This window comes from Tursiops truncatus, chromosome 13 (assembly GCF_011762595.2).
Source record: "Tursiops truncatus isolate mTurTru1 chromosome 13, mTurTru1.mat.Y, whole genome shotgun sequence".
Classification (NCBI taxonomy): Eukaryota; Metazoa; Chordata; class Mammalia; order Artiodactyla; family Delphinidae; genus Tursiops; species Tursiops truncatus.
Window position 1 is genome coordinate 8,972,201 of NC_047046.1, and position 22,687 is coordinate 8,994,887.

Sequence of the window (22,687 nt, forward strand, 5' to 3'; positions counted from 1 at the left end):
AAAATCATCAAAAATATCCATCACGATTCTTTCTTCTTTACAACTCTTCTAAACTTTATCTTTTTTATAACCCTCTGTATTGATCTATTGTCCCAGACCAAGAGTGATGTCAGAAGTCCAAGCTGGGTCATAAAAAGAGAATATAATTTCCGATTGCTGTCTATAAAAGCATATCTTTTGCCCAGAGAAAAAGGGGGGAAATGCCCCCTTTTGGGGTGGGATTTGGCAGGGGGACATGCCAGAGAGGGAGAGTGACCCCAGGGTCAGGAGAAGTGTTAGTTATGGAGGGGGTTGGGAGGTCTGAGTTCCTCCTGGGGTGGGGGGTGGGTAGGACGTTGGGAAGAGACTGGGGACCTCTCACTTGCACAGAGGCAAAAAGAGGGATAATGTAAAAGAAATCTAGTCACTTCTATTGTCCAGCATCCGAGAAATTGCAAAAGACCAGAATTTCCCTCTAGCTGGGCTAAAGACACTCATAATAAAGGAGGCCCATACTGCAAAGGACCTGGGGTCCCCAGCTAGGCTAAGGACCCCTGAATAATGATGGTAATGATAGCAGAAACCTCTGTAGTTGTTAATGATCCAGAGCTGGGCTAGGGCCCCCTCAACATATCATAACAATAAAAGCCAACCCACTGCGTGGAAAAGGGCTCAAGAGGTTTGGTAACCCTCTTTAATAATCATAACAATAAAACGGCCTCCCATTCTAAAGTTGTGAGGAGCCCATGTAATTGGACTAAAGGCTCCCGAAAATAATAACAATAACAAGAATCCCTATTGCAGAGGACCCCAGGAAAAAACCCAGTGCTATGGCCAAGACACCGCTCTGTAGTAATAATCCTAACAGTATCATAGCGTGGAAACTGCGCGCGGCAGTGGTGACATTTCCCACAACTCAGTGGCGCCCCCGGGCAGCTACCACCAGTCCTCTGGCCGGCTCCCATAAGCCCGCCGGCCGGCGAGTCTACACAGCTCGAGCTGCGGGCTGCTACCCTCGGATGCGAAGCTTAGCTGGCGGAGGAGCGGCGGCAGCCCGAGGCACGTGTTGTGTGTGCTCCGATTGCAAAAGAAAAAAAATGCATTGCAAACTATTAACTTTTTTTTTAAGTATGCAATGCCGGGGATGGGGGACAGACAGGTGCTAGGCGGGGGTAGGCGCCCCACGCGCCGGCCTCCTGCTGTCCCCCCCCAAACTTCCCTTTGCATTGATCAGCACGTTACGTCTGTATTGATAAGTTTGCAAAAAGCCAAAGTCAAGTGCAATCGCGCGGCACACCGACCCCGGACTTGGGGGGGAGATGCAGCGAGCGCTCCGCGGGCCCGGGAGCCGGCTGCAGGCAGGGCAGCGGCGGCGCCAGCGCCTCTTGGAGAGGCTGCCTCCCCCCCCCGTCCCCTCCCATCCCATCCCCGGCCGCCTCCCCCCGGCGGGCACCGAGCTCCCCGCCCCGCGCGCTCCTCCCGCGCCCTCCGGGGGTCGGGGGGGCGCACGGCTCCCGGGCCCGGCGGCGGCGGCGGCGCGGCGGCGCCGAGGGGCTGCGGGTGGCAGGAGGCCGTGGGGCGCCCGAGGGGCCCCGAGCGGCGGCGCGCTGGGCCCGGGCGGCCGGCGGCGGCCCCGGGGCTGGGGGGAGTCCAGCCCGGATATTGAGTGCAGCCATTGAGAAAAGCCAAACTCTTGTGTGTGTGCGTCTCGAATAGCCCCCAAGATGGCCGCCAATGTGGGATCGATGTTTCAATATTGGAAGCGATTTGATCTACGGCGACTCCAGGTTAGTGCGGGCAGCACTGGCCGCGCGGCCGTGGGGAACCCTCGGGCGCGCCCTGGGCGCACTGGGGAGGTACCCGGGAGGGCGGTCGGGCGCCCCAGGGAGGCGGGCGGCGGCTGCTGGGGCTCGCCGGGGCTCGACTGCCCGCTGCCCATCGATAGGTATTAGGAATTGATCTCGCCGCTGCTCTTTGTTCGGTTCAATCATCGATTAGCCGCCGCGACCATGGAGAAGCGCTAGCGAGCCCACGGCCCGGGGAGCGAGGCGGCGGGCGAGCGGCGGAGTGAGGCACGGGGAAGGCAGGGTTTGCGGTCCCAGGCAGGGGGCTGCTGGCGGGACCACCGGCAACCCCCCTTGCGCCGCACTTTGCGCGCCTCCCAACTTCGCGGCGCCCGGGGAGGCCGCGGAGCGCGCCCAGTGCCTGTCCGCGCCCGGCTCGGGTTCGGGCGAGGGAGGGAGGGAGCTGGCGGGCTGGGAGGAGGAGGAGGAGGAGAGGGGGGAGGCATCCGGGGTTGGCGAGGAGGCGGCTCCGCGCCCCGTCGCCCGCCGGCACCTCCACCGCCCGCCTGGCTGCGCAGCCCGGACGCGCAGCCACCCGGGGGCCGCTGCTGCCGCCCCAGCCGCTACAGCCACCATCGCTGGACTGGCCGCCTACACCGGCAGACCTCTCCTTGGGCCGGGTTCTAGGGGTTCGTCTTTGCTTCTTGTCTTATTCCCGCTTCCGACCTCTTTCCAAGTCTAGATGGGGACGGGCGGTGGAGATGGGCCCGGGGCGCGCGCAAGTTTGCGCTCCTGCCTCGGGGGCCTTGGAGAACCGGGAGCGGAGCAGAGCAGGTGACTCCAGGCTCTCGGGCCCACAGGAACTTTTAAATGGGAAATTCCCTAGCTGTCTTCTACCTCCTGCTTTTCCTCCCCGACACTCCTCTCTTTTCTCCTTTCTCCAGCCTCTTCTTTCTTTCTCTCTCTTCTTTCCTTCTTCCTCCCTAGAGTGACTCCCTCCCAAACTCCGGCACTTTATCCCCATTCCACCTTTTTCTGGGAGTCTGTCTCCTCCAGATTTGGGGGTATTCTCTGCTGACCCAATAGGAGGCCGAGCTGGGGGGTGGAATCTCAGAGAGCTGCGCGCTGGAGGCACAGCGCTAGCCTCTGTCCTTTCCCAGGTGCCCCAGGATGCTCCAGACAAGCCCCCCAAACTCAGGAGTCTCACCAAGGTGCGGTGGGAACAAGGGGCGGGGAAGTGGTGCTGATAACGGGCGATTAAAGCATCCTGCCTTGGCCTTGACATTCTCAGAAGAAGGGAGAGCATCAGTCTGGAGATAAAAAGGGACCCACTTTTTTTTTTTTTTTAATCCGCCTGCAAATCTCGTCAAGTTTCTTCTGATAAGTAGTTACAGTACCCCCTTCCTCCTGGTGGCTTCCCAACCCCCCTCCTTCCTAACTCCTCACTCCCTGCAGGCCCCCTCCCTCAAAGCCATTGAGCTGGAGAGAAAATCGGGGCACTCAGGCATGCAGTTAATAACTGCGAGTGCCTTGCAATTCCAGGTCGTCGCTCGAGTTGGGGCTACAGTTTGGTGGCCAGCTGAGGCGGGCAGGGCTGTGAGCTGTGCTTGCTGGTTTAAATGATGCTAAAGTGGCCTTTCTGGAAGAGTGGGGGATGGGGGGAGAGAGAGAGAGGGAGAGAGGGAGCGAACGGGAGAGAGTTGGGCAGCCACATTGGGCTTGGCACGAAGGCCAATGGTAATTGTATTCCCTGCTAATGTTTGTAAATGAGACCCGGGCACGGCTGGGGGACAGCGTCTTTATTTATGATTGATGTTCTGTAACATAAGGAATGACAAGAACGTGGCAGATGAGAGAAGAGGAACCAGAAGGGCTGGTGAAAGCCCTTTGCAGGGTCCTATTGTTATTCTGGGCTGGAGAAAATTTCCGTGGCGAGATTTGCAGCGCTGGTATTTGCTCCCGGTTGGCCAGAATGTCAGTTAACACAATTTTCATTAGATAACTCGTTTTCAATCCGGGGAGCTTGGGCTGCAACCGGGAGGTAGAGTGAGACCTGGGGCTGGATGCTGAGGGGTGGGTGCGGCTCCCAGGGGGCTGATTTCTGAGCTGGAGTGGAGGGGGTGTTGAACCTCACTCTTTTCCTTCTCGGGCTCAGGGGTCTTTTGTGGAGCTGTTGGGGTCACCCAAATCTTGATTCCAGTTGGACTGTCATTGATCTGAGAACCCTTTGTTAGGGTTTTAGAAGATGCTGAGGTGGAAAAGCAAATTTGAACTGGAAAGGATGAAGGTGGGGTTGGTGGAGAGCCTCGTTCAGGTGATGGGGATACAGGGCCAAGACGTCTCCCTGCACAGGGTGTATACATAGGGTGTGGGAGGGGTGGGTGTGTTCATTAAGACAATGGCTGGTGTGTCTGGCACGAAAGGAGAAGGCTCTGGGGAAGGGGTTAAGCTCATTTACATGGATATTAAGTGTGTGTGTGGGTCCCTGTGGGAGTTTGAAAAGCTGCACACTTTTAGAGAGCAGAGAGGTAAATGTGGCAGCGGTGGCCGAGTGTAAACATTGAGGCCCTCACATCTGCTGTGGTCCCCACCCTTGTCCTGAAATGTTCAGTTGTTCCCCTGCCCGGTAGGCCGACACCTCCCCCCGCAACCCCGCGTATTCTCACTGATGGCATTTTGTCGGAAACAGATTATGAGCCTAAGCACTTTTGCCTGGGATCATCTCTTGTGCATAATGCTAATGACTCCGGTGCCATACTTTTGTTTTCATTTTTTTCCCTTCCCACTTTCCTCTCCTCTGGGAGATAGCCAGAAGGGAAAACTTCAGCCGGCTCGTTCCAAGATCTGGGTAGGAAAGGTGGGTCCCCACCCCAGGCCCTGTGCAGGCCAAGAGCTTTGGGCCCACTCTTCACGTGGCCCAGCTGCTTATGAGTGTGAGGTGTGTGGCTTCAATTCAGTGGTTTCATGCAGCCTAGTTGCTGAGTGTTAAAGTGGCCGAGGCAGCAAAGGAGGCCTGTGTCCCCAGGCCAGACCATGCTGCTGACGCCACCCTGATCCTGGCAAGAAAGGTGACCTTGTACCGGCCTGCGCACAGCCCTCCGGAAGTATACATTTTTCAAATATAGAAGCAGTCCGGTTATTATTTCTTCCAGTGCCATCTCTGGACACAGCGGGGCTGTTTTCCTAGGATGGAAGTCAGTCAGCAGTCTTAATGACTTGAGGGCTGATGATGGTAAAGATGCTGTGACATTTGGTACCCTACTCCAGGATCCCTGAAACTGCTTCTCCCTTTCTCTGCTTGTTCTTTTTTTTTTCCTCTGCAGCTAGCAGTCCAGGAAACGAGAAGAGAAAAAAATTCTATCTCAGAGTTGATGCTAGGCATGTTTCATTTGGTTATAAGATTGCTTTATGGTGAACATTACTAATGCAGTATTTTTTTATGGCTTTTCTGTGTATAATCGTCATAACTGGATTCATACCTTTGTGATTTTCTTTTTCTGCTTCACTTTGCCACTTTTTTTATGATGCTCTGGGTCCAGTCTCCTGTGATATTTTTTTTTTTGTCTTCGAAGAGGGTTAACAAGAGTTGGTGCCCAGTCCAAATGCACATCTACGTTTCTTGGGAGGAAAGAGGTTGGGTGGAGGGATCATACAGTACGAATTCCGCTTGGGGTGTGAACATTTAGGGAGGAAGACTGACGGGTCGAGTGAGAGAAGCTGGACTTTTTGTAAGGAGTTTGGAGAAACTTCTGGGAAGGCTCAGTTTCTTGGCGCCTGGGAGATGGGACTTGATGGAATGTTTTTCCCTGCTCAAAGTTTAGAAAAGAGCGTGGATGTGATTAAAATATTATAACCTTATGATATTCTGAAGTGCATAAGTTTTACATATCAGCCACAGAGAGTTTAGACATCCATTAGAGCCTCTGACAGCTTGACTTATCTAAATGTGCTATCATTTAACAATGTGTCAAAATTCCTCTTTCTTTAGATGACAGCAGTAAATAAGCTATCAGCCCTGTTGGCGGAATCCTAACTTTGGAAACTTTGCTGTAATAGAATTGCTGCCGGGGTGGGGAGCACGAGCAGACCAGGCTTGGCGTGGCCCAGGCCCATGCGATGGCTGGCATTGGGCAAGGGCTGTGGGAGGTTGGAGGGGGAGGAAAGGGAGAGCTGGGAGGCAGAGGGTGTGAGGGGAGATTTCTAGCAGCAGCTCTGTGAATATGACGACCAAACCATCGGTCAGCCCCCGGACCCTTCCAAGTCCAGCCAGTGGGTGACCCTATTCCATCTGCCTCTCCAATTCATTGGAAGCCACACCCTGTGGGCCTTTTTTGCAGAAGGAGCTAGAAACAGGTGTTGAGAATTTATTTAAAGAACTCAGCAGTCTTTTCTGGGCATCCCAAAATTCTGGATTCTCAACTCGACAGAAATTGCTTCCCGAAGATGGGCTCTCTCTTTGAGTGCTGGAAGAAAAACGAGCAACGTCTCATCCCTGACCGCTTTTGCTGTTGGAGGTCTCGAAGTTTCTTTTATTAATACCTGAATTCACTGTAGAAAATCGAGAAACCACGGACAAGCCTAAAGAAGCAAATAAGCGTCTCAGTGGGTTATTTCAGATGAGCACGGTGTTATTTTGACCAGAGGGAACAGGTTTTCTGATGGTGATGGTGCTTTTTCTTTTTTTTTCCTTCCTTTTTCTTTCTTTCTCCTTCTTCTTTTTTAAAAAAACTCTTTTGTTAAAAGGTGGATTCTGTCTTCGAACTTGACATTCTGTTGTGGTAACCTTTCTTCCATCAGATGGGATTTAAAACGTGAGCACCTTGGCTGGTGCTAAATTTGGTCCTGGATGATGGTGGACATGGCTGTCCAGGAACTGTGGTTTTCTCTGTTGCTTTCTGAAAGGGCTGAATTTCTGGTGGCTTCCAGATATGTAATTCAGAGACTGAGTCTGGCAGAGGTTGAGCATGGGAAGGGGACTGAGGTGGTGGCCTACCTTTGTTCCTGGCTTAGGAATTCAGGGTTCAGTCTTTGGTTTGATTTTTCTGTCTTGGGGGTGCTCTTTAGTAATGACAGTGGCTTATATTGAAGATGTCGGGGAACGTGGAGGTAGTAGATGGAGAGGAAGGGCCCCAAGAGGAGCTAAAAGGTGCAGCCTCTAGCACCCCTGGGTGAATCACCCAACATTCCAAGCGTCCCATTTCTTAATCCATCACACGGCCTAGCTGTGCGCATCTGGTCTGCTGTACTAGTTGCTGTAAAGGGGAAGGATGCTGACATACTTTGTGTGCCAGTTAAACATGTTGTCTTCTAATGACCTGGGGGCCCGTTCTGGCGGTGAGGGGGAGCTATTGACCGTTTAAACAAATTTTTGAGACAAGAAATTATGTCTAAGATGGAGTTCTTGGTTTCTAAGCCTTGCAGATCCATTCACAAAAATCATTTGTAACGTTTTGTAGGATATGAACAATCTATTCCTGTCATACTTAAAAGTTTAAAATCCAGACTCCTTTCCCCTGGTTATAAGGCTCCCGTAATCTGCGCCCCCTGTTATCTCTCTGGCTTCATCTCCAGTCTCTCTCCTTCTGCACACTCTGCTCCAGTCACAATGGTCTTTTTGTCCCTTAAACACAGCAAGCACATTCTTACCTCAGGGACTTTGCACTTGCAGTTCCCTCTGCCTGGGACTCTTTTTCTCCAGATCTTCTCGTGGCTGGCTCCTTCTTTTCGTTTGGTCTCACCCCAAATACCTGAAGAAGCTTCCACTACCCTTTTTACCTTTTAATGTGTAAATGTGCTTCCACGTCTCTAAGGATGGTGTTTCCCTGAGGGTTTTGACCTCATAACCTTCTCAGGGTGTGGCATCTCTCTAGACTCTTTAGGAAACCACCTAGGTCTGCCATCAGGGTTGCCAAACTTTTTCTGTAAAGAGGCAGATAATAATATGCTTTAGACTTTGTGGTCTCTGTTGCAAGCACTCAGTTCTGCTACTATGGCATGAAAATAGCCATAGACAATAAGAATGAATGGAAATGGTTATATTCCAATAAAACTTTACAAAAACAGGTGGTGGGCTGGATTTGGCCTTAGGGCAATAGTTGCTGAGCCTGGTCTACTGGTCTATGTGATGGCTGTGGCATGGCCAAAGTGTTTCACTTTTCAGTTGAGAGTATTGGGGTAGATCAAACTTAGTTCTAGAAACTTGTTCCATACTTTTTCCCTCAAGAGGGAAGTACGAGGAGCCAGGATGGTGAAGGGCCCCTGTCTGGCTTCCAATCCTGGCTCCATCATCTACTGGCCATGTGATTTTGGATGGGTCACTTAACCTCTCTGAGCCTTATTTCCTTGTCTCTAAATGGGACTAACAGTAGTCTTCACCTTTTAGGTTGTTCTTAAAGATTAAAGCACTTTAAATGTGAAAGTGCTTAGCACAGTGCTGGGCACACAACTACTGTTCCGTATGTGTCTTCTTATTGTTGTTGGTATTTTTAGAGAGTAAGAGAGGGGTGAGAAAACCAAATAAGCAGTGGATCCCGGAACTTGCTGGCCTTGAAAGCTTGTTTTAGAGATTACTGGGCACTTTTTCTCTTCTCTTTTACTCCATTGGGGGCTTACTATATTAATATATTACTAATATTGTATGGGATGTCTTATATTTTGGGAGCTCTGAGCACAGAGGTTGCAGACTGGGAGCTATGTCTGGCCAACGGATGTATCTGTCTCGATTAGTGCAATATTTTAAAAACACTTTTGTGTACGTTTGTTAGCATTTAAAACATAGGAGATGTTACCTAAGAAATTCAGATGTCCAGTATCCCATATAAATCAAACGCTCTGACCACACCTGGCAGGAGGTGGAGACCTGGCAAGGGCATGCCAAGCAGAGGGAACAGTGGTGCCAAGGCCCTGGGTTGAGGGTCTGCGCTGGGTCAGGTCAGCTGTAGGGGTCATGAGGAGGGTAGCTGTCAAGGCCACTGGCTGCCTTTCTCCAGGTGCCTAGTGTCAGAAGAGGCGGCATTTCCAGAAAAAACAAAAGGCCCTTGACAAGCTTCATGAATATACATGATTAGCCCTCTGTCTCTGCTTTTCCTCAGTAGCTCAGTCACCCTCAAAGTGGGCCAGTGGCTGCCCCCGCCTTCCCAGTCCTTTCCCTATATACCCCCTCTGCCATCCTTCAGTTCAGCCAGATGAAACAGCAGTTCCAGGACACGCATTTGTCATTAAAAAGAAAGAAAGAGAGAAAAAAAATCAATCCTTCAGCCTCTTTGGCCTGAGCTGGTTGTCTGCCCGAGACGCCCGGAGCCAAGCAGTGCTTAAGACTCTGGGCCGCTGTCGCTCGAACTGGACGGGGTAAATGGCTCCCCAGGAACCATTACGGTCGATAGACTTGTCCAGCCAGCTGTTTGGAGTGTGGGTGCTGCAGACAGGACCACAGGGGTCACCAGGGCAGCCAGGTCGAGGGCAGGTATCCCTGAGTAAGGTGGTCACTCAGAGGCCACTCTGCTGGGGGCACCTACTCGGGGTGCTTGTCCATTATGAGTGTCTGTGGGCTCTAGGTATCTGAGGGGTGTAGTGTGGGCTGCAAACTCAAGCCCTGCAGCCTCCCATTCCCAAAGACATTTAGTGAGGACTCTGGAGCCACGGGGCCTGGCTCTAGTCCCAGCTCTGCCACTTACCAGCTGTGTGACCTTGGGCAAGTCACTTAACCTTTCTGAGCCTCGGTTTTCTCTTGTGTAAAATGGGGATAATAGTAGTATCCACCTCCTTAAGGATTGTGGATTAAGTGAGTTAATGCACGTGAAGTGTGAAATCCGTGCCCAGGACATAGATGTGCTATATAATGTTAATAATAATAACTGCTATTGTCCTTCAGTCTGGAAATGTATATTCACCACTCACAGTATAAGTTATAACTATAACTAATAACTGTGTAAATAATAATAAGTAAATAGCATAAATACTATAAGTAATAATAATATACCGGAGATATCACAGTGAACCAGAAGACAGAGTGCCAGCTCTCACCCAGCCTGCAGACAATGGGGGTGTGGGTACACGTCTCATTGGACAGATGGGTGTGTAGTCACACAGGGGGATTTGATTCTGAGACAGTAGGAGGCAAAAGAACTGCCTGAGTCTGGGGGAGCCTTCCTGGAAGAAGTGATGCTTCAGCCGAGGTGTCAAGGACAAGGTCAGGGAAGAGCATCCCAGCAGAGGAAATGTGCTAAGACCTTGAGGTGGGTGGAAAAATAGTGCATGCAAGGAATTGAAGGAAGGCAGTGAGGCTGGTCACAGATTCTGAGTGGCTCTTGGACCCACCTTCATCCTCAGTCTTGCCATCTGTCAGTTGGGAGTAAGGATGAAGCATAAAATAAGATTATTTAGCACATGTGTGGCCCGGAATGAATCTGTCTCAGTGGGTACTTAGTAAACTGTCAAACACCATAAAAGCCTTGGGTATTGCTTTTATTTTTTAATAAGGTATTCAAGCCCAATTCTTGCTCTTTTGCAAAATGCCCCCCACCATCCTCTGTTTATCTCGTGATCACGCACGGGGCAGTCAAGATTCAAATCCCAGTTCTGCTCCTTCCTAGCTGCATGCCCTTGGGCAAGTTATTTCCCCTTTCTGAGACTTGGTTTTCTCAGCTATAAGATGGATACAATAATGGTACCTTCCAGTGGCGGCCATGAGAATGCACCTTGCATACCTTTGACTCTAGGGAGTGTGATAGGCAGGTGGCACCAGATAACTGCTCTTGGAGATCACCCCACAAGTGCCACAGCCAGGAGCTGAGTTTAGCAGGGACTAAAAGCAGACCTGTTCCTGGGACACACAGGACTCCTTTGCAGGCTCCAGACTCCTCGGCAGTCTAGGATGCTTCCACAAACCAGCCAACCTACCTACCAACTTCCCTTCCTTCTTCCCTCCCTCCCTTCCTTCATTCCTTCTCTCCTTCATTCTGGCTCCCTCCTGCAGTCGCAGGCATTGATCCTGATAAATCTCTCTGTCTTGTAATCCTCCCTTTGCGTCTGCTTCTCAGAGGATCACACTTCCCTACAGGAAAGATGAAATGAGGTTTGGACATCTACCTAAGGCACCTAATACATTGGAAGTGCTCAGTTGAGGTATCTTTTATGTCTTGTTGGGAGCCTGGGGGGTGTCACTCTCAACGTTGTCTCTTCCCGGTTGCCTGTTCTTAGCTGGCCCACTGTGATTAGGTCCCCCCTTCCCTTTTTCATCCCTCCATTATCTCTCACTCTCATTTCCTGCCACTCCTCCCCTTTTTATTCAAGCACTCTGGCCTCCTCACTGTCCCTTGAACACACCAAACATTCCAACCTCAGGGCCTTTGCACTTGCTGTTCCCACTGTGTGGGAAACGCTTTCCCAGACATCTCCTTGGTTCTGTCTCAGTCCCTTCAATCCTTTGCTTAAATATCACCTCTTCGGAGATGTCCTCCCTAAGCTCTCTTTCCAAAATAGCCTCCCCCCATTTCTTTACCACCATCTGCTTTACCTGGGGAGGGCAAGGACATAGTAAGTTCTTAATAAATATTTGGATGATGGAGTGGATAGTTACCACAGGAAGGGTGAGGTGAGGGCAGCTGCCTTGACTCCACCTTGGGGGGTGGTCCTGGGGGACCCAGCTCCTCCCAGGTCCCCAGCTTCTTTACCCTTTACCTTCTTGAAAGTCTCTCACTCTGTGATTGGGAATTGGGCACGGGCCTCAGACTCACAGTGAACAAAGATTTATCTTTAGCTCTGTGAGTCTCGCTTTAGAAACTGGTGACCCCAATTCCAGCCTGGGAGGTGGCTCCCATCCTAATTAATAAATCCATTAATTAATTTCTGGCAGGCTGTGGACCATCAGTGGTGGTTTGGTGGCCTCAGTCACAGACAGCTCAAAGCAGGTCCCTGCAGCCGGTGAGATGGCTGTTATGGGGGACACAGATAGCCAGTTAACACGCTTTTGGACCCAGATGACATTCTTCTCCCAAAGCCTGGTTCGTGGGCCCATCTGATCAACCCAGCAGGCGTCAAAGAGGGATCAAGTTCTCTGGACGCTAGAGTTGAGGGGATTTCCTGCTCAGCATCCCCTGGGACTCCTAGTTTACAGTCAGGCAAGAGGTCAGGATCGGAGTCTCCCCTTTCCTTTTGTGGTGGAAGGACTCTGTCCGGGCCTCGGTTTTCCTGCCTAAAATGGAGCTTCCCTGGGTTGTCGAGACAGATTATTCATTCATTCATTTAATGAAAATTATTCAGCACCTGTTATGTGTCAGGTGCAATGTGAGGTGTTGGGGGTGCAGGAGTGAACAAAAGAGACCAAGTCCCTGCCCTCATAAAGCTTCTCTATTATAACCGTTTGGAGATGGAAGTACTTTTCTTCAAGGCTGTGAGAAGTAAGGAGCGACAAACCAATACAGACACAGCCTAGGGCTGGGCATGCTGTAAGCCTTTCCAAGATAGTGACTGTTATTAATCATTGTCTTTATTAACAACAACACCAACAATAATAATAACTATGATGATGATGACGGTGATGCTGTGAGGTAGTTTGAGGTAATTCCTGTTGAATTTCGGGTGCCCTGGGGGCAGCACCTGAAATGATTTGAGCATGGGCTTGGAGTAGTCAGACCTCACTTTGGACCCTGGCCTTGCTTCTTCCTAACTGGGAGGCCTTGGGTGATTCACTAGACTTTTCTAAGTCTCAGTTTCCTCATCTGTAAAATGGGAATCATACACAGCCTCTACCTCATGGGGACATTGTGGGGGTTTGATGAGTGGAAGCATGGCAAGTCCTTAGCACCGGGCCTGGAATATGTTCATTCCCAGGAAACGAGCAGCTATTATTACTTTTATTATTATTGTCAGGATCATTGTTGTTTGTTATTCACCTCCTGGTCCTCACCAGCCAGCGGCAAGGTGGACTAGATCCTTGCAGAGAGGCACTGGGTGGGAGGCCAGGCCTCTCCAAATGCCCCTTGGCTGGCTTTAGCAAGGGCAGGCCTGGCATTTGCTTTGGAGCTTCAGAAGGAAGCTCTCTGCACAGAAAGGCCTGACAGTTCCTCTTGAACCTTTATTGCATGGTAGACAGTGTTTAGAGCCCTTGACAGATATTATCTCGTTTAATTCTCACAACACTAGGACAGGAAAACTACTATTATCCCGTCTTTACAGTTGAGCAGACTGAGGCACAGATGGTTAAGTCCAAGGCCATATTGTCAGCAAGCAGCAGAGCTTGAACTCTAACCCAGGATGCAGGTCTGTTGGCCACTCATGTCCCTGACCTTCACTCACTAGGGGCCGGAGGTGCCTCTTCCAGAGCCAGTCCCCCCACTCCCTGCTCCCCTCTCAGGGTTCCCCCACCTATATTCATTATGCTTGTGTTTTCCCCTTCGTTGTTTTTTTTTTTTTTTTTTTTTGCGGTACGCGGGCCTCTCACTGCTGTGGCCTCTCCCATTGCGGAGTACAGGCTACGGACGTGCAGGCTCAGCGGCCATGGCTCACGGGCCCAGATGCTCCATGGCATGTGGGATCTTCCCGGCCCGGGGCACGAACCTGTGTCCCCTGCATCGGCAGGCGGACTCTCAACCACTGCGCCACCAGGGAAGCCCTCCCCTTCGTTTTTTAAATATCTTAAAAGACCTCATCATTGTCAACTCATGGAAATGAATCCAGACCCACAAGCCTGAGAGGCATGGGGTAGGGTGGCAGGTGGGAGGTTATTAATAACACAAGAAAGATTCCTGTCTCCTGTCCTGGAAAATGAACACCACCCAGCCATCCGTCCCTGGCCTACCTGCCGGAGTCCAGAGCTGTGTGGCGCGCCCTGCGGTTCGGCCTGTGTTCGCAAAATGAAATTCTCGGCCCGGGCTGATAATAAGCAGGTATTGATTGCTGCCTTGGTCATTATCAAGATTTATTTAGTCGATATGGCCTCCTCGATCAATAAATCGTGTCGTTGATAAAGAAAGAAGGGGATAGACTTGTAGGCTTTATTAAAAAAGTTTTTTAGATATTTTTTCTTAACTGCTAAATCTTTTTTTTAACTGCTAAACCCTCTTTCCGTGGCTGTATCACCCACACTCTACATTTCATACTTGGCTCCATAAGCTCTTTCCTTTCATGGTAGAACTTAACTTATCGCTCTGGTTTCTAGAAGCAAAGACTTGGGGCCCAGCTGCTTCTGGAATGGCCCCTGGGACTCAGATGTCTCCTCACTTTTCTGTCCTCCCCCCAGTGCGGGGCTGGGAGTTACTTCCTGGCTTGTCAGTACCCCATTCTCTCATTTCATCCTCACAACAACCTGCTGCAGTAGGTACTAGTGTTACCCATTTTTCAGAAGAGGAAACTGAGGCCAGAGGGGGGCCATCCATTGTCACAAAGCACTTGAATCTAGTCTGGCCAGTCTTTGCTCTGAACCTGACATGTATTCATCAAATGGCAAATATTTATCTAGTATGTGCTGTGGGCCCAGCACAGTGTCAGGTGCTGGGTATAGAGGGGTAAGCTAAATAAATTAATGTGTAATTACTGAGATAGAAAGAATGGAGGAAAGAAACGACCAAATGCTACTAAAATCAAGATGAAGGAGGAACCTGTTTATTCAGGCTAGTTACTGAGTAGATGACATTTAGGCTGAGACCTGAACAATGAGGAGCCAGTCAGGCAAAGTTCAGGTGGAAGAGACTTCATAGCTACAGGAACAGTGTGTGCAAAGGCCCTGAGGTGGGAATCCACTTGGCACATCTAGGAACTGAAGGAAGGCCAGTATGGCTGAGACAGTGTGGTCAGGGAAGGGAGGGTAGAGGACAGGATGAAGTCCGAGAGGGAGGGAGGCCCTGTAGACCGCGGTAGGGGGTTGTATTCAGTTGGGTTATATTCTCAGGGAAGTGAGAGGACATTGAGTGTTTAAAGCAGTGGAGAAACAGGATCCAGAGTATGTCTGGTTCCCACTGGGTTCCACCTGATAGGGAACAGTGAAGGAAGGGAGGGAACGTTTGGAAAATAGGTAAAAGAGAGCTTCTATGACAATCTGATATGTTATCTCTGCCCAGAGAGGGTCTTAGTGCTGAGAGGCCTTTGGGTGTACAAGTGTTTTGAGGACTATATCATTCAAGGTTGGGGGTGTGTGTGGGAGAAGTTTTCTATGGGAACATACCTGATGCCCCCAGCAAGGTGGCAGCTGTGCTTCCTTAGGAAGGGGGTGGTTGCTTCCCTTGTGCAAATGGCTAGCTGGTGTTTTGGAGGCCTCTCGTGGCAGGTATGCAGTGGGCAAGGGGTGTTGTGTTCCTCTCCTCAGAAATAGAACTGGTGCAAGGTGCTGGGGCAGGACTTGAGTTATGCTCTGAGAAGGGCTCTTTGCACTCTGGTTGTGGGTTTGGTTTATAACATGTTACCAAATGTTGCTTAACAGTAAGTACCATGAAAAGATGAGGTGACTAAGATGGTGTGGATATCAGAGCACAGGACACAGGCCGGTGCTCTGTCGAGCCATGTCCTGGCCATCATATATGGGGACACTATTGGGTAGCAGAGGGGTTGGATGTCTACCTGGGGGATTATTGGGAATGTGGGCTGGAGTACACAATAAATAGGACACTTCTCACCCTTTAGTTTTGTCCAATCTCCAAGCACCCACACACGGGAAGTCTGGCAGGGGTTGGGTGTCCAACTGTCTACCATCCATCCAATATTATTTCATCTGTTCATTCATAAGTTTGCTCACTTATCCATTTTTATCCACCCACTCAGCAATTTATCCAGCTGTCTGCTTTCTATTCCTACTGACTTCATCCATCCACCTACCCATTCATCATCTATCTATCTATCCATCCAGTCATCCATCCATGTATCTAATTACACATCCTTCCATCTATCCATTCATCTACTTAGCTACCCAGCAACCCATCATGCCCCATCACTTCGCCCTGGACCTTGGTCTCCCAGTTTGCTTTCCTGTACAGACTCTGACCTCCTCCATTCTTTTTGACATATGGAAGTTAGTGAGATTATTAAAAACCTATTAAGAACCGTTTACAATGGCTCCCCATTGCCTTTGGGGCAAAGGCCCCAGCATGACCTTCTGGGCTTAGCACAGCTGGTCTCTACCCTGCATACTTGGTTTATAGTATTGCAAGTCTTCTGTTTTCTTCTTGATCATCTGTCTAGTTGTTCTATCCACTGTTGAAAGTAGGATACTGAAGTCTCTGTTATTGTTGAATTATCTATTTCTTCCTTCATTTCTGTCAGTTTTACTTCGTGTGTTATGGTGCTCTTTTATTGGTTGCATATATGTGTTTAATTGTTATACCTTCCTGGTGGATTGACCCTTTTACCATTATAAAATATCCCTCTTTATGTCTAATAACATTTTTGTTTGTTTTAAAGTCTATTTTATCTGATACCTGTATAGCCACTCCTACTTTCTTATAGTTGCTGTTTGTATGATATATGTTTTTCTATTCTTTTATTTTCAGTCTTTTTGTGTCTTTGAATTTAAAGCATGTCTCCTGTAGATAGCATGTAGTTGGATCTTGTTTTCTTATCTAGTCTGAAAATCTGCCTTTTGATGGGATGGTTTAATCCACTCACATCTAATATTATTATTGATATAGTTGGATTTAATCTACCAACTTGCTTTTTGTTTTCTATATGTCTCATGTCTTTTTTGTTCCTCTGTTTCTCCTTTTCTGCCTTCTTTAGCATTGCGTGAATATTTTCTAATGTAGCACTTTAATTTCCTTAATGGTTTTTAACTATATTCTTGAGGGTTTTTTTGGTGGTTGCTCTATGGTTTACCGTATACATCGTAGCTTAACAGAATCACCTTCAGAATTATACTAGCTTAATTCTAGTGTGTCTGCTGTTCTTGACCTTGATCTTGAGCCACATTCGCTGTGCCCTCCATGTTCCAGACTTACATGTCTTTCCTCTGCACCACAGCCCCCTGTGCATTACCTGCTCCCCCTGCTTGGGACACTGTTCCCTCACATCCCCCGTCAACTCCTCCCTCACCCTGGAAGCTTGTTCAATGTCACTTCCTCAGGGCAGCTTCCCCACTCCCCCTTGAGATGCTGGGTCCCATCTCTACTGCACTTACCACGGCAGGTATCACCCATAGCTCTGATTATTGATCAACTGTTGCCTCCTTCTGTGAACTCTAACCTCCATGAGGGCACAAAGCAGCTTGTCCCCAGGATCTAGCAGCTGGGGGCTGAGCACATAGTAGGCCCTCAAAAAGTATCGGTCAAGTGAATAAACGGGATGGATGTGAATGTCATGTGACTGTATTTATGTATTTGTGTGTGTACACTGCATCTTTTTTGGTGTATTTTTGAGTATGTTTGTGGGTCTTCGCACGTTTATGTGTGTCTGTCCTTGTGTGTGTATATTAGCATGTTTATGTGTATGTGTCTGAGTATGTCTTCGTGTCCTTCTGAGTGTCTTTGCACATGCGCCTCTGTGTCTGCATCCACGTGTGGGTGACTCTGTGTGTGCACTCATGTGTGTGTCATTGTCCGTGCATGCGCCTTAGTGTGTATGTGTATACATTTGTGTGCTCGTGCTCCAAGCAGCAGCTCCTTTCAGTCTCCTTGCATGCCCTTATTTTTTGACTAGTTTAGTGTAGCATTTAATGATTTCCCCAGAGCTAAGCACAGCCCCCCAAGTATTGATCTTGCTGCATTAGAGGTAACTCGGGGTAATGCACTACCAGCTGGCAGGTACTTCTCCTCAGAATTGGCTGCTGTACCTGCCCTGTCTCCTTAGCCCCAGCTTGATCCCTTAGAGGGGAAAACCCCAGGTTGGTAGCTTGGTGCAGGGGCAGAGGTATTCCTGACAGACAGATTGGCTTCCCTCTCACCACTGTGTGATGCAGCCAGGGACTGCCCCTTTTCATACCTCAGTTTCCTCATCTGTGAAATGGGGGTAGCAATAATAGTCACCTCATAGGGTTGTAGTGTGGAGGAAATGAGATAATCTTTGTGAAGGGCTCAGCTTGAAGCCTAGCATGTACCAGGCGCTCCATAAGTGTTATTCTGTCATCTGCTGTCATGCTTGCTCCCTGTTACCTCTAACCTCAATAGTGGGAGTGATGATTTCAGGCTGTGGCACAGAGGCAAACAACTAAGGAACTCTCTTCCTTCAAGGGGTGCTTTCCAAATGGCTTCTCTGTGGCCATCCAAGGACTGCACATCTGCTCCAGTGAGAGCAACATGCTAATCCACAAGTGCCCAGAGAAGTTCAGAGGCTTCCCGTACACATACAGCCTTTCCCCAGTAGAGATGGGATTTTGCCCCAGGAATTTCTGGCTTCTAAAACTCTACCAGCTGCTTGCATAGTCTCTAGCCTCAGCTTTCTCTCTTGCTCCCCAAACCCATATATCCTCCCTATCCCCAAACTGCCACACTCCTCATACTTTGCAGCCTTTGCATTTGCTTTTCCCTCTGCCTGGAATACTGTTCCCCTTGTTCTTTGGTGGCCCCAGCCCTCCTTCCCTGACTCTGTGCTGAGTTGGGCACCATCTTCTATCTCCTGCTCGGGCACCCCTGGCCTGGGCTGCTTTTCAGGCCACTCGGTGACTCCCTGGTTCCTTGCTGGTCCCCCTCATCAGATGGTGAGCTCATTAGTCTACATTGCAGCTGCAGTAACTGGTGTGACACTTGGTGAATGCTGAACGCCCGGTGCCCTGATCAGAGGTCACATTTTTAAAACTCGGGTTCCTGGCTTCTCTTCAGCAGAAGAGCTAGCATCCCTGGGCCTGCATTTCAAACAGGGCAGCAGTCAGCTGAGATGTGTAATGGGGGTGGGAATGGAGAGTGGGTTTCCCTTTTGCACAACCCCCAGTGGGCCCAGTTGTCCCATTGATGCTCCTTGTGCAGCCTCCATAGGCATGTGAGTTAGCAGCCTTACTCTAGGGACCAGCTGTGCTGACTTTGTGACTGGTGTGGAGATGATTCTGCCTTCTCTGGTCTCAGTATAGCCATTCCAGAAAATGGGCAGAATTTACATGGCTGTTCAGGGATGAGAGGAGTGCTGAAGTTTTGTTTTTTGTTTTTTTTGTTTGTTTTTTAATTTATCACTTATCAAGAGTGGCTCTGTGCCAGGCACAACTCTAAGTGCTCCCTAAATACCATCATTTAAATGATTTAATTCCCATAACAGCTCTATGATGTAGACACTATTAATACTACCATTTTGCAAAGGAGAAAGCTGAGGCACAAAGAGGTCAAGTGACTGGCCCAGGTTTACTCAGCAGAGTCAGGCAGTCTGATTCTAGAGATCCTCCTGTGTTTGTAGGCTCTCCTGCCTCTTGTTACTTCTGTGAATATCCAAAGCAGAGACTGTACAACTGGGAAGGGGCTACTGTATATGCAGGTTTGCCTTGTAAAGGTCTTAACGTGATGGTGTCTTGCTCGCAGTGAACAGTGCCAGCTGGCAGGAGTGCAGGCATGGGCCAGGATTCCCGGGAGTGGGCGCTGATAAGCAGCTGGGGTGTCAGGGTCCCAGGAGCCGAGGTCAGAGCTGGTGACCATGCAGGTACTCTGGGAGGAGCCAGGCCTATTTTCTGCCCTTCACCTCCTGGGGTTGCTGGACCCTGGGCCCCTTGGGCCAGCAGCCTTGAGCCTCTCTGAACTAGCACTGTCCCTTGAAGGGTATTCTCCTCAGCCTCTGCAAGCAAGCGGGTTGGTCCCTCGGCCCATGGCCTACTTTGTGAAATTCATCTCTGGGAAAAAATGACTCTCTGAGCAGAGCAGAACATCTTGGCATCTCGTGGTGGGTGAGGACTTCTGCCTCCCCAGAGCAGGGAGGAGAGAAACCCAGACCCACTCCTGCTTCCCACTTGGCTTCCACGGTGGGGTGCTCCAGGAAAGGCAACTCCCCCAGTTCCCAGTCCCCGAGCCCCTAGAGCTGGCCCAGCTGCCCCATCAGTGCACATTCCCTTGCGTCCTACCTAGGATGGCCCCTTTGGTGGGTTGGGGCTGGCCCAGCTGCTAACAGGTAAGCGGCTTTGGGCCAGAGCATAATTTGTTTCTCTGGGATATACTGATGAGCTGCCCTAATTAAGCGCCTTGCTAATGAGAATCAAACCACTTCCCTGGAGTCAGGTGGATCAGAGCCTGGCTCTGCCGTGAACCAGCCGTGGGTCCTGGAAGAGCCCTCAGTTGCGTTGGGGTCTCAGTTTGTCTTCCACACTACGGTGCTTCCTGTGTTCTCTCCCCTCCACACTAGACCCTGTGGTTTGCTTTAGTCCTTCCTGTCGCCGCACACAGCCAGCGCTTGTGGGCCTCGGGGGCTATTGAGAGCTGACTAAAGAGGCATTAGGTAGAGGCTAATTATTGCTTTCTTCGGGAGAAGTTCTTGTCACTGGTGGTCAGATCCACCAATCTGTTTCTCACGCTGGGCCTCTTCAGTGGGTCTGTGAGGAAAGAGAGATGTTGGGGATGAGGGCAGTTCTTAAAATGCGTGACTTTGTGTTAATGTATCAGTCATTTACTGCTGTGTAACAAACCACCCCAAAACTTACTAGGTGAAACAATTATCTATACTGTGAGTCAGAATCTGAGTCAGGAATTAGGACAGAGCACAGCTGAATCACTCCGTGATATCTGGGGCTTCAGTTGGAAAGATTCAAAGTTTGGGGGTAACTCGACAAGTCACACATCTAGTAGTTGATGCTGGCTGTCAGCTGGGACCTCAGCTACCAGTCGGAACACCAACATGTACCCTCTCCATGTGGTCTCTCTGTGTGGACTACTTTGGGCTTCCTCACAGCATGTTGGCTGGATTCCAAGGGTGAGTGTCCTGAAGAGAGCGAGGTGAAGTGAAGGGGTTTTCATGATCTAGCCTTGGAAGTCACTAATGTCATTTCCATCTTCTCTGTTGGTCAAGGCAGTTACAAAGGACCACCCAGTTTCAAAGAGCAGTTACAAAGGACCAGGTTCAAATCCTCCCTCGATAGGAGGAGTGTCAAGGTCAAGGTCATAGTGCAGGAAGAGCATGAGAGATATTGTGGTGGCTGTCTTTGGGAAAACAGTCTGCTATAGTAAGGATGGTGGTGGTGATTCAGCGCTGAGTGTGACAAACCATGAAGAGAGACAGGAGGCTGTATGAGGGAAGTGGGTATGACAGGAAGTGGCCAAGTGGGGAGTAGGTGTGACAGGAAGTTGTGTGAGAGGAGTGGGTGTGACAGAGATGGCTTAATGAGGGGAGTGGGCATGACAGGGAGTAGCTGAACAGGGAGATCTGCATTGGCCAGAGTCCGCCATGATGGAAGTGGACCTGATGGTGACAGTGCCCAAGATACTGGCAGTACCATCTTCCCTTGCTTTCCAAGCTGCCCTGTCGAAGGCCTTGGGGTGACCAGGCTGATTCCAACATGGGTACCCAGGCCTCCAGCAGCCCAGGCCAGCATCCTCCTTACCTGGCCCTGTCTTGGCCCCCCCAGCGCCTGCCATCTTTCTCTTTTTCTGTGGGCCCCCAGGCTCCCCATTCTCACCAGCAGCCTCCCCTTCTTCCAGAAAGAGTGACTCCCACCTCAACAGCCTGGAAGCGCTCCAACTACCATACTTTCCCTCAAATAAAAGCAGCTAATTAACATTATTCTTTAATTATTGCCTTTATCAACAAGGGGTCTGATTTGTACCAGCAGGATAGTTGCTTTCCCTTAAACTACCCAAGTGAATGCTTCAGTTCCTGGTGCTTTTGAAATGAATTTGATGTCATCTGCCCAGAGTCACTTAATGGGAACGCCTGGGTAATGACTGAACGCGCTAACTCCGTTAGCAGCCCTGGAAGCATGTAATTTGGCCCCTCAGGCAACAGCACTTTTGAAATCTCTGGATAGTTTTGAACTCTCTGTTCTTAATTAAATATGCAATTTTTCACGGTAACCAGGTTAATTCTTTTGTGTTGTGTTGTAATACTGTTAGGAATTTTCATAGTTCTTATTAAACATTATTCAGGCATTGTGAATTCCATAATTAAAAAAAAATGAAAAGAACAAAGCTTGATTCACTCCTTTCTTTTCCCTAGCTAATTTATCAAATGAATTTTGCAAATTTTTCTTTCTGTCCCCAGACAGTGTGGCAAGTGTTTTAAAGGGGAAGGATTTAATTGCCCTGTAGGGATTGGCTGGTTATGAAGGATTTGGCTGTTTGATTAGTAAACCCAGTTGGGAATGGTCTAATGCTCCGTGATCTTAAAAATTGTCTGATTGTACCCTCTCCAAGGAGGCCTCTCTTTTCGTTATGTAGAGCATCAACTTCACACAAGTGTGGTCATTAGGTAGTGAGGAAGGGGAGAGAAAAGGATCTGACTTTATTTTAAATTGGGGATCTTGGGAGATTTTTTACCCCCATTTCCCTGGCTGGGGAGGAAGGGGGAACACAGTAGAGGAGCAGAGAGAGAGACAGGGACAGAGCAATTCTCAAACTGCAGGTACAAGAGAAGGTAGAGGGAGGGCAGCTGAGAGAGTGGGGCCCAAGGGGACGTTTTGCTCCATCCTTGCAGATAATGGCACCTGCCACGCTGACCAGCTGGAGAGGCGGCTCATAAGCTGAGGAGGCCCCTCTGCAGGGTTTTTGGGGCAGGAGGGTTACTTTTCCATTTCTGGAACCTTGTTTCTGAAAAAATATGCAGACCTCCACTGAGCATGGTGGGTTGTGGGTGGGAGAGGACCATGCCCTGAAAGTGTCCTGATAAGGCCAGGGCCCCTCTGTTGAGGGGCTGCTAGGCAGAGATAGCCGAGCCCTGGTAGTGAAGGGAGTAGGACTACTGGCTGATTCCTGGACCTTTTGGATTCCAGCGAGGGCCCTATTTATGCCTCAGTTATCCCAATCTGCAAAATGGGGCAAGTTATTTCTAACCTCTTCTTACTTTGCTGGATCCCCCAGTCTTAGCTTTCTGCCTCCTAGAGGTGGGGA

At 49.7% G+C, this 22,687-nt stretch overlaps 1 long non-coding RNA gene across 2 annotated transcripts in view; it reads left to right on the top strand.

Moving 5' to 3' along the window:
- Nucleotides 1-22,687, top strand: part of LOC141276138 (uncharacterized) — a 33,881-nt gene that overhangs the window by 10,146 nt on the left and 1,048 nt on the right. The window contains exon 3 of one of the 2 annotated variants that reach the window (XR_012325115.1): nt 19,184-19,324. The exons of the other annotated variant lie outside the window; for it this stretch is intronic. This is a non-coding gene — a long non-coding RNA (uncharacterized lncRNA). Of the gene's footprint in view, nt 1-19,183; nt 19,325-22,687 lie in introns of those variants that run through there. 2 annotated transcript variants of the gene reach the window in all.